Source organism: Macaca mulatta, chromosome 14, assembly GCF_049350105.2.
Source record: "Macaca mulatta isolate MMU2019108-1 chromosome 14, T2T-MMU8v2.0, whole genome shotgun sequence".
Taxonomy (NCBI): domain Eukaryota; kingdom Metazoa; phylum Chordata; class Mammalia; order Primates; family Cercopithecidae; genus Macaca; species Macaca mulatta.
Genome location: NC_133419.1, coordinates 49,311,477 through 49,326,265, shown reverse-complemented (window position 1 = coordinate 49,326,265; position 14,789 = coordinate 49,311,477). Strand labels below are relative to the sequence as shown.

The 14,789-nt window shown below is 36.5% G+C and overlaps 1 protein-coding gene across 50 annotated transcripts in view; it reads right to left on the bottom strand.

Annotated features, from left to right (window-relative positions):
- SOX6 (SRY-box transcription factor 6) overlaps positions 1-14,789 on the bottom strand; it is a 660,184-nt gene that overhangs the window by 180,308 nt on the left and 465,087 nt on the right. The window lies entirely within an intron of this gene.

Below are 14,789 nucleotides of genomic sequence, written 5' to 3'. Positions count from 1 at the left end.
ATATGTGTATACGCACACACACATACATGCACATATACATACATATGTATACTTATTTTCTCTCTATCTCTTACATGGTACCAACCAATCTCCTCATCCTGTTGAGCCACTTCCCCACTTGACAACCTTCATCCAGTAGGACCCAACTCTTGTTAAGCCATCACTATGAGAAGCCGCTTTCCTAATAGGGCCTTCAAACCCCACTGGGCTGCCACCCAACTCAGGACCCTTCCACAATTGGGTCTGCTTAATGGCATTTCAACTGAATGAGAAAGGGAGGGAGGAAAAGGGGAAGCAAAGCCCTAATATGTTTTGATTTATGTTCCTACTTCCTATTAATTAGACACTACTGTTTCCTCCCTTTCATTTAACTGGGAGGCAGCATTATATTGTATAGTAGAACGATCACGAGTTTTGAAGCCACAGAGTCCTAAGTTTGATACCTGGCTACGACTAACTAGATGATAACCTTAGCTTCCTCACCTGTCAGATGGTGATAAAATCCATATTGTTGCATATTTATGAGTATTAAAGAAAATGAACATAATGCGGTTCAGTGTCTGGCAGATAAGACCATAAATGGTAACTATTGTTAAATTGTTAAACTTTAAACGTAAGCACAAAAATAAAGGCATGTACACGACTAATTAAAGTCACTAAGTGTTGAGGGCTATGAGGATAAAATACCAGCAAAGACAACAGAATAATTCACTTTTGCAATAGATCTTGACACCCAGGAACCCAGCTATTGGGCTGTCAGTGTTATGTTCTGCCATGAATAGTGGAGAAATGTGTAAGTAAAGTGGAAATAATATAACAAAAGTGGGTTTTTTTTTTTAATTTAAGGATGATCAGAATAGGTGCTTAATAAACAAGAATAAAAAATATCTCTTAGTTGGGCACAGTGGCTCACACCTGTAATCCCAGCACTTTGGGAGGTCAAGACAGGCAGATCACAAATCAGCCAGGTGTCGTGGCAGGTGCCTGTAATCCCAGCTACATGGGAGGCTGAGACAGGAGAATTCCTTGAACCTGGTGGGCGAGGGTTGCAGTGAGCCAAGATTGCACCACTGCACTCTAGCGTAGGCAAGAGCAAGACTTTGCCTCAAAAATAAATAAATAAATAAATAAATAAATAAATAAATAAATAAATCTCTTCATGCTCATGCTCAGCATATATGAGTGGTGAAATAGTAAAGGTCATCCTATAGTTCCAAGCAGCATTTGGATTTCTCCATTAGATTTCCATTTAAAAACACTTTCATGAGGATGTAGTATTTTCATAAGAAGAATGGAAGTGAAATGAGATTACAGGTATTCGGGTATCTGAGTGCCTAAAAAGGCGATGAGACAAGTTCCCAGACCTGACCACTTCATCTTTCCCAGTAAAATATTAATAGAACCACTATGTCTTAGAGAGAGCAGATTTTTTCAGGTCACCTGGATATCTTCTAAGAGTCCACAAGAAGTTCTTTCACAAAACGTTTCCTTAAAGGGAAAAGGATAGTGGAGTTTGAAATAGTTAAGCATAGCACTATCATTCTTGCTTTTTAAGTCACTTCCTTCCCCATGTCCTGCTTAATTCCTTCCCCCCAAAACCAAACTTCAATGAACACTGAAATTTCCTTTTTATTGTACTTCTCACATTTCTTATCTCTTCCCATCCACATGGAATAAAAATAAATTTGTTCACCTCAGCACCCTGAAGAGCACAGCCAGTTTACTACTCTGATGTTCCAGGTCAGATTTAAATCTTTCAGTTACTCTCCTCTTCCCTAAATTCTGTTATTCAGTGTGAAATTTAAAACTTACTAATGACTGTACACCAGAAATGCAGCCTGGCATGAAGATGTGAATTACCATGAACCTCTTGGTCTTTCACACGCCTTTCAAAGGAGAATAACCATTGCTTCATAACTACATTGTCAAAGCATCTTTTTATACAAACACCAACTGCTAGTTAACAAACTATAAAAAACAAGCGATCTGTAATAATTTTTACAGCCATTGAAATGTAGTTGTGTACCATTGCCTGAGCCTACCTTTTAGCTGATTAACAAATACAGTGAATTTAACTTTGTAGATTCTTAACATTTAAAGACAACAGTCTAAAGCAATTTGAAGTATATTCTGCCAATCAGTTATTGAGTTAGACCACCCATAGCCTTTTTTTTATTCTTCATTGTTTGAATAATATGGGAGGAAATTTAGTGTATACTCTCTTCTTCCTGTATTTTCCAGTTAGATTAAGCTGTTGTCTTCACAATTGCCTCCCAGCTGCTGTGACTTGTGAAAACAACAGACCCTGCTCTGTTGTCTGGAGAAAGCCGGGATTGTTATGAGTAACTTTATTGCAGGCACATGAGTGTGTTAAGACTTTAAAACACGCTCAAATGTCATGTGCACACCCAATGACGGGGAAGAATAATTATGAAAAAACAAGAAATCTATGTCTATGAAACCGTGTTGGACAAAATGGGCCATTCATTGTGTTCCCCTGGGAATGCCTGGACTCTGCAGTCAGAAAACAAAAAAGGCACTTTTTTCCTGCCGTAGGCTGAATGCTTAGCTTTGCCATCTGAGCCCTAAGAAAACACGGGCCCCTCTACTGCTGGCGCACCCACGCACACTAAAAAATATTAATGCCTCTCTCTCCTTACTTTTTTTCCAGGCATTCCCTCGTGTAGGCTGTAGCCAATATAATGTCAACACAAAGACAAAATAGTTTATCTAACATCAGTCCCCAACAATTTCCCTCTTGTCCTCAGTTAATTGCCCTTTCCCCAACATTAAGAAGAAAAAAAAAGATAACCTTTACTCCAGTGGAAAAACTTGTCTCTGGCACAGATTTTAACTGCAGCAATAATCCCTTCTTTACTTTTACATAGTTTTACCAAATACTGTGTAAGCATACTCATTTGTCTCCACATTGCTGCCTCCTCCTTCAGGAGTTCTGAAAGTCATTTTGTTGGTTAAAGTTTGTCAGCTCCCTCTCAAAAATGCCCCTTCTCAAAGTTAACTACCACGTGTCCTTCTTGTCAATGTGTGCACGTACACTATACAAATGGAATGACAAATGAAACTCCAAATCATTTCAGCCCAAACACATTTTTTGGTATACAAATTTCACTGAAAGTTCAAGGTTTTTAAGCTTTATTGAAATTTTCAAGGGCAGTTATTTTATGTTAACCCATAGGTAAGTTATTTGCTGATTTTCCTAGAGAGATATATTGCACTTTGATGGTCTACTGTAGGCTCTACAATAATTTCCTTGGCAGCTGAACCAGCAGAAAAAAAATATGCAATAAACAGATTTCCAAAACAGTAAGCTTTTGCCCAGGATCTTTAATCTTGACCCTTTTCAGTACATTCCAGGAAGAAAACACTGACAGAATATGTGCTTCATTATAAAGTTAGGAAATAGGAGTCTGATAGGTCATTAAAGACCATAAATTCCTATTTCATCTTCCTTTCCAGAGCTCAGTTCATTGCACTTTTATTCCCATCCAGCAACCACAGACTTCAGAACCTGCTAGGGACAAAATTGGAAAAGGGAAAACACTTCTTTGGTTGCTTTTGAAAAATTAGCTATAGAATACTTATATCAATTCTTTTGACTAGAATAAGTATTTTAAAACTCATCAAGTTTAAATATGTTCTTCATCATCTTTAGCTAATGAGCAAATGACTTGGAAAGGTAACAGCTGGATAAGTGAGATACAAATTTTGTCTGACAATAAAATGTGGTTATCTTTTATTTAGCTAACTGGTGTTAATGACCCAGTAGCAGCCAATGCCAAAAAGAGGCAATTGTGGGTACGTGTACACATACCAGCAGAAACCAGGATCTTTTAGTCAACCAACTGGTTGTTTTGACTATACCACTCCCAAAGCAATTGATTTGACTGAATTAAACAATTGGGTTTGAATCTATGATTAGATTAGGGAGTTTGAAAGCATTTTAGAGATTGAGATTGTCTAGTTACTTAATTCTAGGCCAGTTCACTCATTCTGTAACATAAGTATATTGAGGCTAGAGATATGGAGAAAAAGATAACTCAAGTTAGTGTCAAAGTCAGTGTATGGATGCTGTCAGAGACATAAAATAACAATATTGATTACAGAAGTGAGTTAGAGGTGGCATTAATTACATAGCTTAAAAAGGTTATGTTTCTCTAAGTTGGGAAGAACTACTTTCATAAGTAACCACTATTCAAAAGGAGGCAAATCTTCCAGACCAAAATGTAAACCCAGAGTTTATTTCAAACATTTTTACACAAATAGAAATGGCTTTGGACAAGCCATACTTGTACAGTGGTATTTTGCAGAGATGCTAGGGGGCAGCTAGCAGAGCCCACATGAGACTACTTCATGGAAGCCACTTCGGGATGGGACGGTCATGAATAACACTTCCATATCTTTCTCTCAAACATGAAAGTTGATTTCAGGAAGTTTTCTTGTCTATGAAGCCTAAACAAGATTTTTTTCCCTCCCCTGGATCCTAAAACCTATAAACAAATGAAACTCACACTGAAGGAATATTGAGCAAGGAGTCTAGAACTGGTTCTGTCTCTCAGGCTGAAAGATGATGTACTTACAACTTAGCCAGCCATCAGACCAGCCACAGATTTGTTTTAACAATTCAACAACATCACCATTCCTCATTCACCCACTTAGCTTAATTTTCCTAGCATCACTTTCACTGCTGAGGTTGTCTCTATTAAGCCATTTTTTTTGCATCATTAACTTTTAACCAGGCATCGATAGCTTTATTGTTTAAATTGCGTATGACTTTATTTAACGTCAGCATTTCTTCTAGCTCTTGACAAGAAGTCACATTTTATAACTAATTAAATTGATCCCTGGGAAGCAAAAGCCACTAAATGAAATTATTCGTACCCAAGTGTCAATATATTAAATCAAAGGGCTAATGAGTTGGGTCACTGCTTCTTTTATTGGGAGTCTACAGCAGAATAAGACTCATATTATCCTCTATTTTCTGCCTTAACAATCAATTTTATTTAAACCAAAGGCACCCAATTAATACTTTTGGATTTTACAGTAAATAATACCTCTTTCATAACATATAAATGGGAAATGGAAAATTTTCTTTGACATATGCAATATATTTTTCACATTTTTTAAATGACATTGGGTCACAGAAACATCTAAGATGATCTAAAAGGTGTTTTGCAAGCAAATGATTTTGAGAGGTTCCAGGTTTCAAGTATTAGCATTACGGGTGTAAATCAGGATGAAAATTTGCCTCTTAGAGCTGACAATAGTGCATAACGAAAGTGATTAAGAAATGACTAAATTGGTCATGTCAGCTTTTCCGATCACTCTTGCAGCTGCTGAGTAATACTTTGAATTCACTACTTACATTTGGACACTACTTTTAAAATTCACCTAATAGTTCATACCATTCACTGTCTTTGACATAACTTAGCTTCTTTTGACACAATCCCTGCAGACACCATTTTTCCATCACTGTTAATTTCATCAACCCAATTTATCCACAGAGAAAATTTCATGTCAAATTATTTGTTCCTGTAAATTTTACATTTTGTTTGGGGAAGTTTTACCCCATCATTTATTATTTCAGTATTTGGGAAAGAAAAAACCCCATAAAATCAGGTATGGAATCTCTTACATCTTCAAAAACATAAACAATATGGTCTATAAATCATGACTATAGTAAAATTACATTTAAAACTATGGCAAGCTGAAAACTTCAGTTCTATAAAATTAGGCCCAGTGGTAGTTATCTTCTGACAGTGAGGAAACCACCTCTAGGAAACATTGTACTGAAGTAAAAATTAAAATGAATGTACAAAGAACACATACATAACCATCTGCAATCTGCAACTGCTAAATAACAAATTCAGGCAATGCCTTAATTTTGGTATGAGAATTTTATTTTGTATATCTGTCAATTAGTCAAAATAACAACAGTTTAAAGATAGCCCTGAAATACTTTGGGTTGAATTAATAATTATTTATGACATAATAAGTTGTCTAAAGTCAATTTTTGTCTCTAATACTTAACTTTGTTGATTCACCACCAGGATCAAATACATCATAGGGAACACCACAGATGTTTTTGACAAAAACATGTTCTTTCACCCACACGGTTTGCTTTTTCAAACATTGAATTAGGGTTTCTTTCTTTGTAGACACAGTGGTTCTTTTTTAAAAAAAACCTTAAATAGTCATTTTTATCCCTTTATAGATGTGTATGCTTTGGAGGTCAAGCATATGCTGTTGTTTCTTACCACAAATGTTTTCCTTCATTTCCAATGGTCAAAAGTCACAGGCATGTTTGACCCCACCCACAGACAGCTCTGTTCAGTATCTGGAGAACCCAAAGCTGCCTGGAGATCACTGAAACCCAGATGCTCGCTTCACAAACAAATATAAAGGTATCCCGACACAGACCAATGGAATTTGACACTGGACTATCAATAAGTTACAAAAACAAAACAAAATACGAATTACTATTTTCTCTGGAATGTATGTATAATTAAAGCCAGAGAACACCCTTTACCACTAATACAGGCTACTGATCTGAACTACCATGCCAAGATGGTCTTGATAAACACATTATTCTGTTATGTAATAGTGACTGAATTAACTAACAGTTGTTACATTTCCCTCTACTTCCTAACTTCATGTTTTTAGACACACACACACACAGAGACTCACATACATTCTCAAAAATCTCTTTGATGGTCAGGCGTGGTGGCTCACGCCTGTAATCCCAGCACTTTGGGAGGCTGAGGAGGACTGATCACGAGGTTAGGAGATCAAGACCATCCTGGCTAACAGGTGAAACCCCGTCTCTACTAAAAATACAAAAAATTAGCTGGGCGTGGTGGCAGGTGCCTGTAGTCCCAGCTACTCGGGAGGCTGAGACAGGAGAATGGCATGAACCTGGGAGGCGGAGCTTGCAGTGAGCCCAGATCGCGCCACTGCACTCCAGCCTGGGCAAAAGAGGGAGACTCTGTCTCAAAAAAATAAAAAAATAAAAATAAATTTAAAAAAAACTTTGATACCTCAAAGATATCAGAAATGATATATTAGAATTGCTTCTTTTTTTTTTTTTTTTTTTTTTTGAGACAGGGTCTCACTTTGTCTCCCAGGCTGAAGTGCAGCGGCATGATCTTGACTCACTGCAACCTCCACCTCCCGGGTTCAGCAATTCTCGTGCCTCAGCCTCCCGAGTGGCTGGGATTACAGGTGTGTGTCACCACGCCCAGGTAATTTTTTGTATTTTTTTGTTTTTTGTTTTGAGATGGAGTCTTGCTCTGTTGCCAGGCTGGAGTACAGTGGCATGATCTTGGCTCACTGTAACCTCCGCCTCCCAGGTTCAAGCGATTCTCCTGCCTCAACCTACCCAGTAGCTGGGACTACAGGTGTGTGCCACCATACCTAGCTAATTTTTGAATTTTTAGTAGAGACAGGGTTTCACCATGTTGGCCAGGATGGTCTCTATTTCATGACCTTGTGATCCACCTGCCTCAGCCTCCCAAAGTGCTGGGATTACAGGCGTAAGCCACCATGTCTGGACAATTTTTTGTATTTTGTATTTTTTAGTAGAGACGGGGTTTACCATGTTGGCCAGGCTGGTCTCGAATTCCTGACCTCTAGTGATCCTCCTGCCTCAGCCTCCAAAAGTGCTGGGATTACAGGCATGAGCCATTGTGCCTGGCCTAGAGTTACTTTTTTTAAGGAAAAAAAAAGTCATAGCCTTGGGAAAGGGAAAAAATTTGCAAACTGATAGTTGTCCCAAATTTGTTTGGCGATATATCATCCTACAAAGCAGTATTGCACAGGGATATATACAGTAAGTTTTACTAAGCCTATCAAAAACAGGGATAACTATCTCTGATAGGACTGATTAGACAAATAAATAAAATATCTCTTCCAGTTACCTCCTAAAATACAATAAAAACCCATACCACTCCCCACTAAGCACAATATGAACAACTGAACACGTAAGACTGAAACCCATTGGGGTCCAACAGAACTCAACCTATCTCTTTGTGTCTCAGAGTATAATTGGCGGTAATGACCACTGAAGTCTGGTCTCCCTGCCCAAAAACATGCTTATAATTTCCAGTTGTCACTTCTGCTGAAATGCCCACAGAACTGAATAGACCAGTGAGACAGATATGTGATCTCAAACTCAAGTTTTCCAGCTTACACACTGTTGATAAAATATTGAGGAAAATCTAAGCATTTTTTAAAGCCAAAAAAAAAAAAAAATTCCAAATTGAGATATAATGAAGTTTAACTTCTTTTCTCTGCAGAATACCACACAATCTTATTAATTAATCCTAAACCAAGCATAATTCTAAGTTCTATTTTTCTGAAAACAAAGTGTGGCATACTACCCATGGCTTTGGGTAATGCTGCTCAATAATAAAAAGGAATATAAAAGTGAAGTAAGACTGCAATTTATTCCTCTCAGCTTAAATCACATTCCTGTCTTCATTACAGTGGCTGGACACCACCAAAAGCTTTATTACCTGTTTCCTATGTTTTGATGTTGGACAAATGCAAGTCATAGCAAAGATAGCCTGAGGCCAACAATGAACATACATTATATATCTTAATATTATCAAAGAACTATGCTGTAATCAGGATCCTAACTAGAGTTTGTAAATACATGAAGAAAATGTCAGAAGCAGAATTGGACAGTGTAAAGGGAAAAATAAATGGAAGAAACATTTGCTAATAATCATTACAATAGAATAATAACCCTCCTAATTAACATGCTGTGATAAATTACAGAAATCTATTTTTTATGTAATTTTTCCTTTATGCCACATATCCCTGTGCAGTATTCGTTTTACCATACATGCTTCCTTCTGCTCTATTGTGCTCCCATTTCGCCTTTTAAGTGACTCCTCCTCTTCAGCCCTCAGCCAGATATTTTCTAATCACCTGTCTGAATTAAATTAAGTACAGTAGTCTTCTGAATCATTCAACTAGTCTAACTGATTTTTTAAAGCCATTTAATATTTGCTTACAAAAAATATGCAACTTTTTGTCTTTACATAAAGATACAATAAGAATTATAGTAATATACACATCAAATTTTCCTGTTTCTATTTCCCCAAGTATAACTTTGTACAAACAACCACAGACTAGCACACGGGCATCTATCTACCTTGATAAATTTGCACCTTGAGTTTGTAACCAGGCATTTCCTGGGCAACCAGTACTTCAGGGAGTGTTCAAATATTTGTAGTGGAACAGTTTGGGCTGCACATATTTTAGTTCTTATTCATGCATTCCTCATTTACAACTTGTGAACCTGGTAAATTTCTGGTTTTAAGAGTATCGCTCCTTCTTTTCTGTAGGTGGTCCTTGAACTACCCTCTTTGCTTAACTGTGGAGTGTGGGTCAGACTGTCAGGAAAAAAAAAAAAAAGTGTTCTTTTTCTTTTGAAATTATTTCCCAGGTCACTCTAGCTCTATGTTCAAATTCCCAACTTGACAAATGAGTCTACAGGTTTTTCAATCAAAATCTCTGCTCTGAAAGATACATCACATAGTGGTTAGGATCCAGGGCTCTAGATTCTCATAGAAAGAGAGGCAGTAGAGTGTAGTGGTTAAGAGCACAGATCCTAGAGCCAGACTAAGTCTGAATTTGAGGTCTTCCACTTATTAACTGTATGACCTTAGACAAATTATTTAACCTCTCGATGCTTCACTTTTGTGATTTATAAATGGGAATAATATTACCTACGTCATGGGGCTATTGTAAGGATTCAATGGGTTGAGGTATCCAGAGCCTTAGAATAGTGTCTTTTTTTTTTTTTTTTTTGGTTTTTGTGTTTTTATTTTATTTTATTTTATTTTTTTAATTATACTTTAAGTTCTAGGGTACATGTGCATAACGTGCAGGTTTGTTATATATGTATACTTGTGCCATGTTGGTGTGCTGCACCCATCAACTTACAGTAAATACTATGTAAGTGTTTGCTGTTGTTAATTAGATTAGAATCTTGGCTAGGCTACTTATTGTGATGCCTTGGGCAAGGTGTTTAACCACTGGTAAGCCTCCATTTTCTCAGTGGCAAACAGTATTATTGTGTCAATTGAGTAATATAATATATAAGGCATTTATTACAGTACTTAGTACATAGTGAATCATTAGCTATTATTTTAAAACATACTTAGTGGCAGTCTAGTGTATCTTCCTCTTCCACAACATGCTTTTATTAAAGGTGAACTAGTTCCAAAGTCTCTATTGCTTTCCTATGACATCAAATCTACAATCTTTATTCTAACCAAAGTTTCCAAATTTATTTCCCTTATTCACTGATAAAAACTCCACCACAGGGCATCTTTTCTTAGGTTATACACTCCAAACTCGTTATCACATCTTCACTTTAGTATTTACTCTCATATTGTCCTTCCCTTCTCCCTGAATATCCAAATCCCATCCAGTCTTTAAGACCAAAGTTCCAGAAAGTTCTTTAAAATTATTCCAATCTAGTATGCTTTTTGTTTCTCTGAGTTCCAGTGTGTAAAGGGGACAGTTCCAGTGATTTAGATTGATGCCCTATCTCTGTCACTACGAAACTGTGTGGCCTAGAGCATGTCACTTTGCCCCCTGGTCACAGTTCCCCTCAAATACAAAACGATTGGGTTTAAACAGATGATTTCTAAGAGCCCTATCACCCCATCATTCTGAGACCTATTGCACTCATATTCACAGTGCAATGCTTATTGTAGATGCTTAATAAATATCTCGTGCTTGAACCTTCCAGAGCTGAACATATATGATCAGTCTGGGGGTCCCTTCGCTACTGCCTCTCCTTCTCAATCTGCATCAAATGTTCCTGTTCCTCTATTACTCCACCCTCTAAATGTTAGTATTTCCAAAAATTCTGCTCTGTACCCTCTTCTCACTCCCTATATTTCTAGGCAAACTCATTATTATCCACCTGATAATGATTCCTAAATCTGTATTTCTAACTCAGACTCCATTTACAAGTTTCAAACCTATATATCCAGCATCTAGTAAGTATATCTACCTGGATAATTCAGCATGTCAAAAATAAAACTCTTCATCTCACCCAGTCCTCCAAACGTGATCATCATCCTGTATATTACCTGATCTGTCCCCCAATACCTCTCTGACCTCACCACATACCACTTCCCCTTGCTCTGTCTAGTCTATCTTTACTGGCCTCCTGGCTACCCCTAAAACATGCCAAGCATACTCCCACTTCACAGACTTTGTAATTTTGTTCCTTCTCCTTGGAATACTTTTTTTTTACCCTAATATCCATGTCTCCTTCATTCAATTTATTCAAATCATTTCCTCAAAAGGAGGCCTCTCTGACTGAGCTCTATAAATGTGTAACACTCATCATTCTATATTCTTACTTATCCTTAACCTATTTTTCTTCATAGAATTTATCACTACATTATATTATCTATTTGTTTACAGTCTCTAACTTCCCAAACTTTGTCCATTTTGTTCCTTAGTGTATTATCACTGCTCACTGACAATGAGCAGTGATTTATCACTGATAAATATTTGTAAGATTAAATAAACACCTATGCTGTTGAACAGAGGTGTCCACTGTCAACCAATGCAGAAATGTGGGAGTTTGCTTAAATTTCTTCTTAGCTACATCCAATTAATCATGAATTCTATAGATTTATTTCCTCAACATCACACAAATCCATCTCCTCATCTCCATTCCTACTTCCACTGCCTTAGCCCAGATTCTGTCATTTCTTCCCTTTTGGATTACTTCAATAGTACCTTAAATGTCCTCCATGTCTCTACTTTTAGCCTCCTGTTTTCAGGAGGCTAATATCCAAATCCCATCCAGTCTTTAATATCCAATACCTGTATTTCTAACTCAGACTCCATTTCCAAGTTTCAAACCTATATATCCAACATCTAAGTATATCTACCTGGATAATTCAGCATGTCAAAAATAAAACCCTTCACCTCACCCAGTCCTCCAAACCTGATCATCATCCTGTATTAACATGATCTGTCCCCCAGATTTGGTTAATCATGTGGTTAAATGATTCATCCAAGATTACATACCAAATAGATATTCTCCACACTCTCGTCAGACTGATCTTTCTGAAAGGCAAATGTCATCCCATTCCCTTGCTTATATCCTTTAAACTATTGTTCTTAATTGGTCATAAAAGGTCCTTCAATATCTGGTGCATAACTATACTCTAGCTTCATTTTGCCACACTTGTACTTGTTCACTTCATTCCAGCCTTACTGAGAAACAAATTTATTTGTAGTTCCCTAGCATGCAATGTTCTTCATCTCTATGAATCTTTGTTCAGACTCTTCTCTTTGCCTGGACACCTTCCATCCTGGTTCACATTCCTTCTCCTACTTCAATCAGACCCTTCTCTTTGCCTGGACACCTTCCATCCTGGTTCACATTCCTTCTCCTAATTGAAAATTCAGATTCATATTAAATGTCACTTCTTTGAGCAAGCCTCCCTTACTCCATCAATTGGGATTAAATGCTCTTCCTCTGCACTTCCATGGCAGTCAGTGAATATATCTACCATAAGCCTTAGTACATTATATTGTTGCCATTTACTAGACTGCGAGCTTCCAAAGATAAGTAATTTATCTTTCTTCTTTTATTCTTGGTTCCAGCATAGTACCCAAAGAGTAGCAGAAATTTAATAAGTAAAATTTATTAAACTCATTCAATTAAAAATTGTTGAGTTAATCTCTATCAAGAAATTAAACACATCTCTTCATTCTTGGATACTTTCAATGCATCTAGACACTATGCCACCAGCTCCTCTCAAATCCCCTCTTAGTTCCTTCCAATTTCTCTACCTTCTCAAAGCTAGTATTTCCAAAAGCCATCATACTCCTTGGTATATATATCATGTTCTTGTGGCTTTCGTAGGGTATGACTCCCAGGTATGACTTGTTCTCTTTTGCTCAAAATGAAACTTATGCCAAAATGCAACAACAACAATTAGTAAATCTCATTAATAGATTTCTTTTTCCACATCTCCCAAGTGTCATCTTTATCTCAACTGTAATTTATATGTAAATAATCATATGATAAATGTCCTATTTCTTCATATTATTGGTAACACAAATGATGACTAAATGTGTATGTACATGAATGTGTGTGGAGAGGGGGCACCCAGGCAAAATGAAGAAATTGGAGGCAAGGCTTCCAGGAGTAATAAAAGAATTCCTCTTACCTGCTTTGGCTTTCCTGGGTGTTCTTTTAGGAATTCAGAAAAAAGATCTTGGTGAATGTGATACGGGAACTGATGTAAAATTTTGTTCTGTGTGAAATGACTCATCATTTTTGTCACGACTGCACACTTTCTCAATTTATATTTACCAAAGTATTTCTCTACACATTAACTCTAATAATTCTTGCATTAGCCCTATGTGCTTGAAGTTACAGGTGTGTGTGTGTGTGTCTGTGTATCTGTGTGTTTTATCTTTTTACAGAAAAGTCTCACAAAGGTTAAATGATTCATCCAAGATCACATGCCAAATAGATAACAGAGCCAGACTTTGGAACTATTATTTTCATATTTTCCACCTCCTTTCTTTGCAGGAGAAAGATAATGCACATAGTCCCAATAAGCTCACTTTATACCTAAATCATATCTACCAATGATACTACAGAAATAAACACTTTTAAGAGAATACTTTCATCAAACTGTTTATTAGTATTTCTGCTGTTAACCAAAATTATCTAATATTAATTCCTTATCCAAAATGACTTATTGCTCCCAGCTGTGATTAAATCCTGTTTTCCTATCCCCTACTCTAACTCAGATGCAAAATTAATACGAGCATGAGAATGCTAAAGATCAGTTCATTTGAGGATTCAAGAGTTTGTGATAAATATTACTGTTTCTTATATTTCTTATCTTTTCTACCTACCTTATTTCTCAACATTTTCATACAGCTCTCCAAAACAGTTATGTGAAAATAATTGGTGTTTAGTTTTAAAAAATACTTTGTTTCCTCCCTTTAATATTTTTATTTGGCCTTATAGTATCAGTAGGTAATTTGACAGAGAAATATTAGGTGATGTGAACTTCTGAACTGATAGAAAAAATAAGGTAAAAAGACCTTTATGCAGTATTCTGAGTAATATAAAATCTAAAATATATACCTACAGATTTTAGTAACCTAATAACTATGCACACAACTTTGGAATCTTTTAAATTTTTGACTAGGGTAATTTTGGGTTAAATGTAAAATGTAATAAAGTTTGTAACATATACATTTACTAATAAAATAGTCTCCATTCTATTGACATTTATTGGCCTGCAGAACAATCAGACTTTTGATAAGTCTGTTTCTACCTATAAAAATCTACTTAATGCAACAGAACATTAGGTAGGTGAAACTTCGTTATTACCAAATGTATGTAAAGTGGCAGAATTTGGGGGACAAGTACTAAAACATGGACCAAAATTTCTAAAGCAGATTTTTTCATAACAGTTCTGCCATAGACAAAGTCATGGGGTGGGAAACTCTGAAAGGTGACTAACATACCAGAAATGTAGGCCTCAATGGTATCAGCAAAACCTGATAAAATTGCCTTAGCATAATACTAACATGTTGTATTAATGTAGTGTACAAGGCTGCTGCAGATGGGGTTCTCTAAAAGCTGCAAGATAGGTTTAAGGTTTAAGGTACAAGATATTTACTAGGAAACAACACTTGTAAACAGGAAAGAGAAGAAAACAAGATTGGGCAGAGGAAGAAGTTGAACTACAGTATTGGCT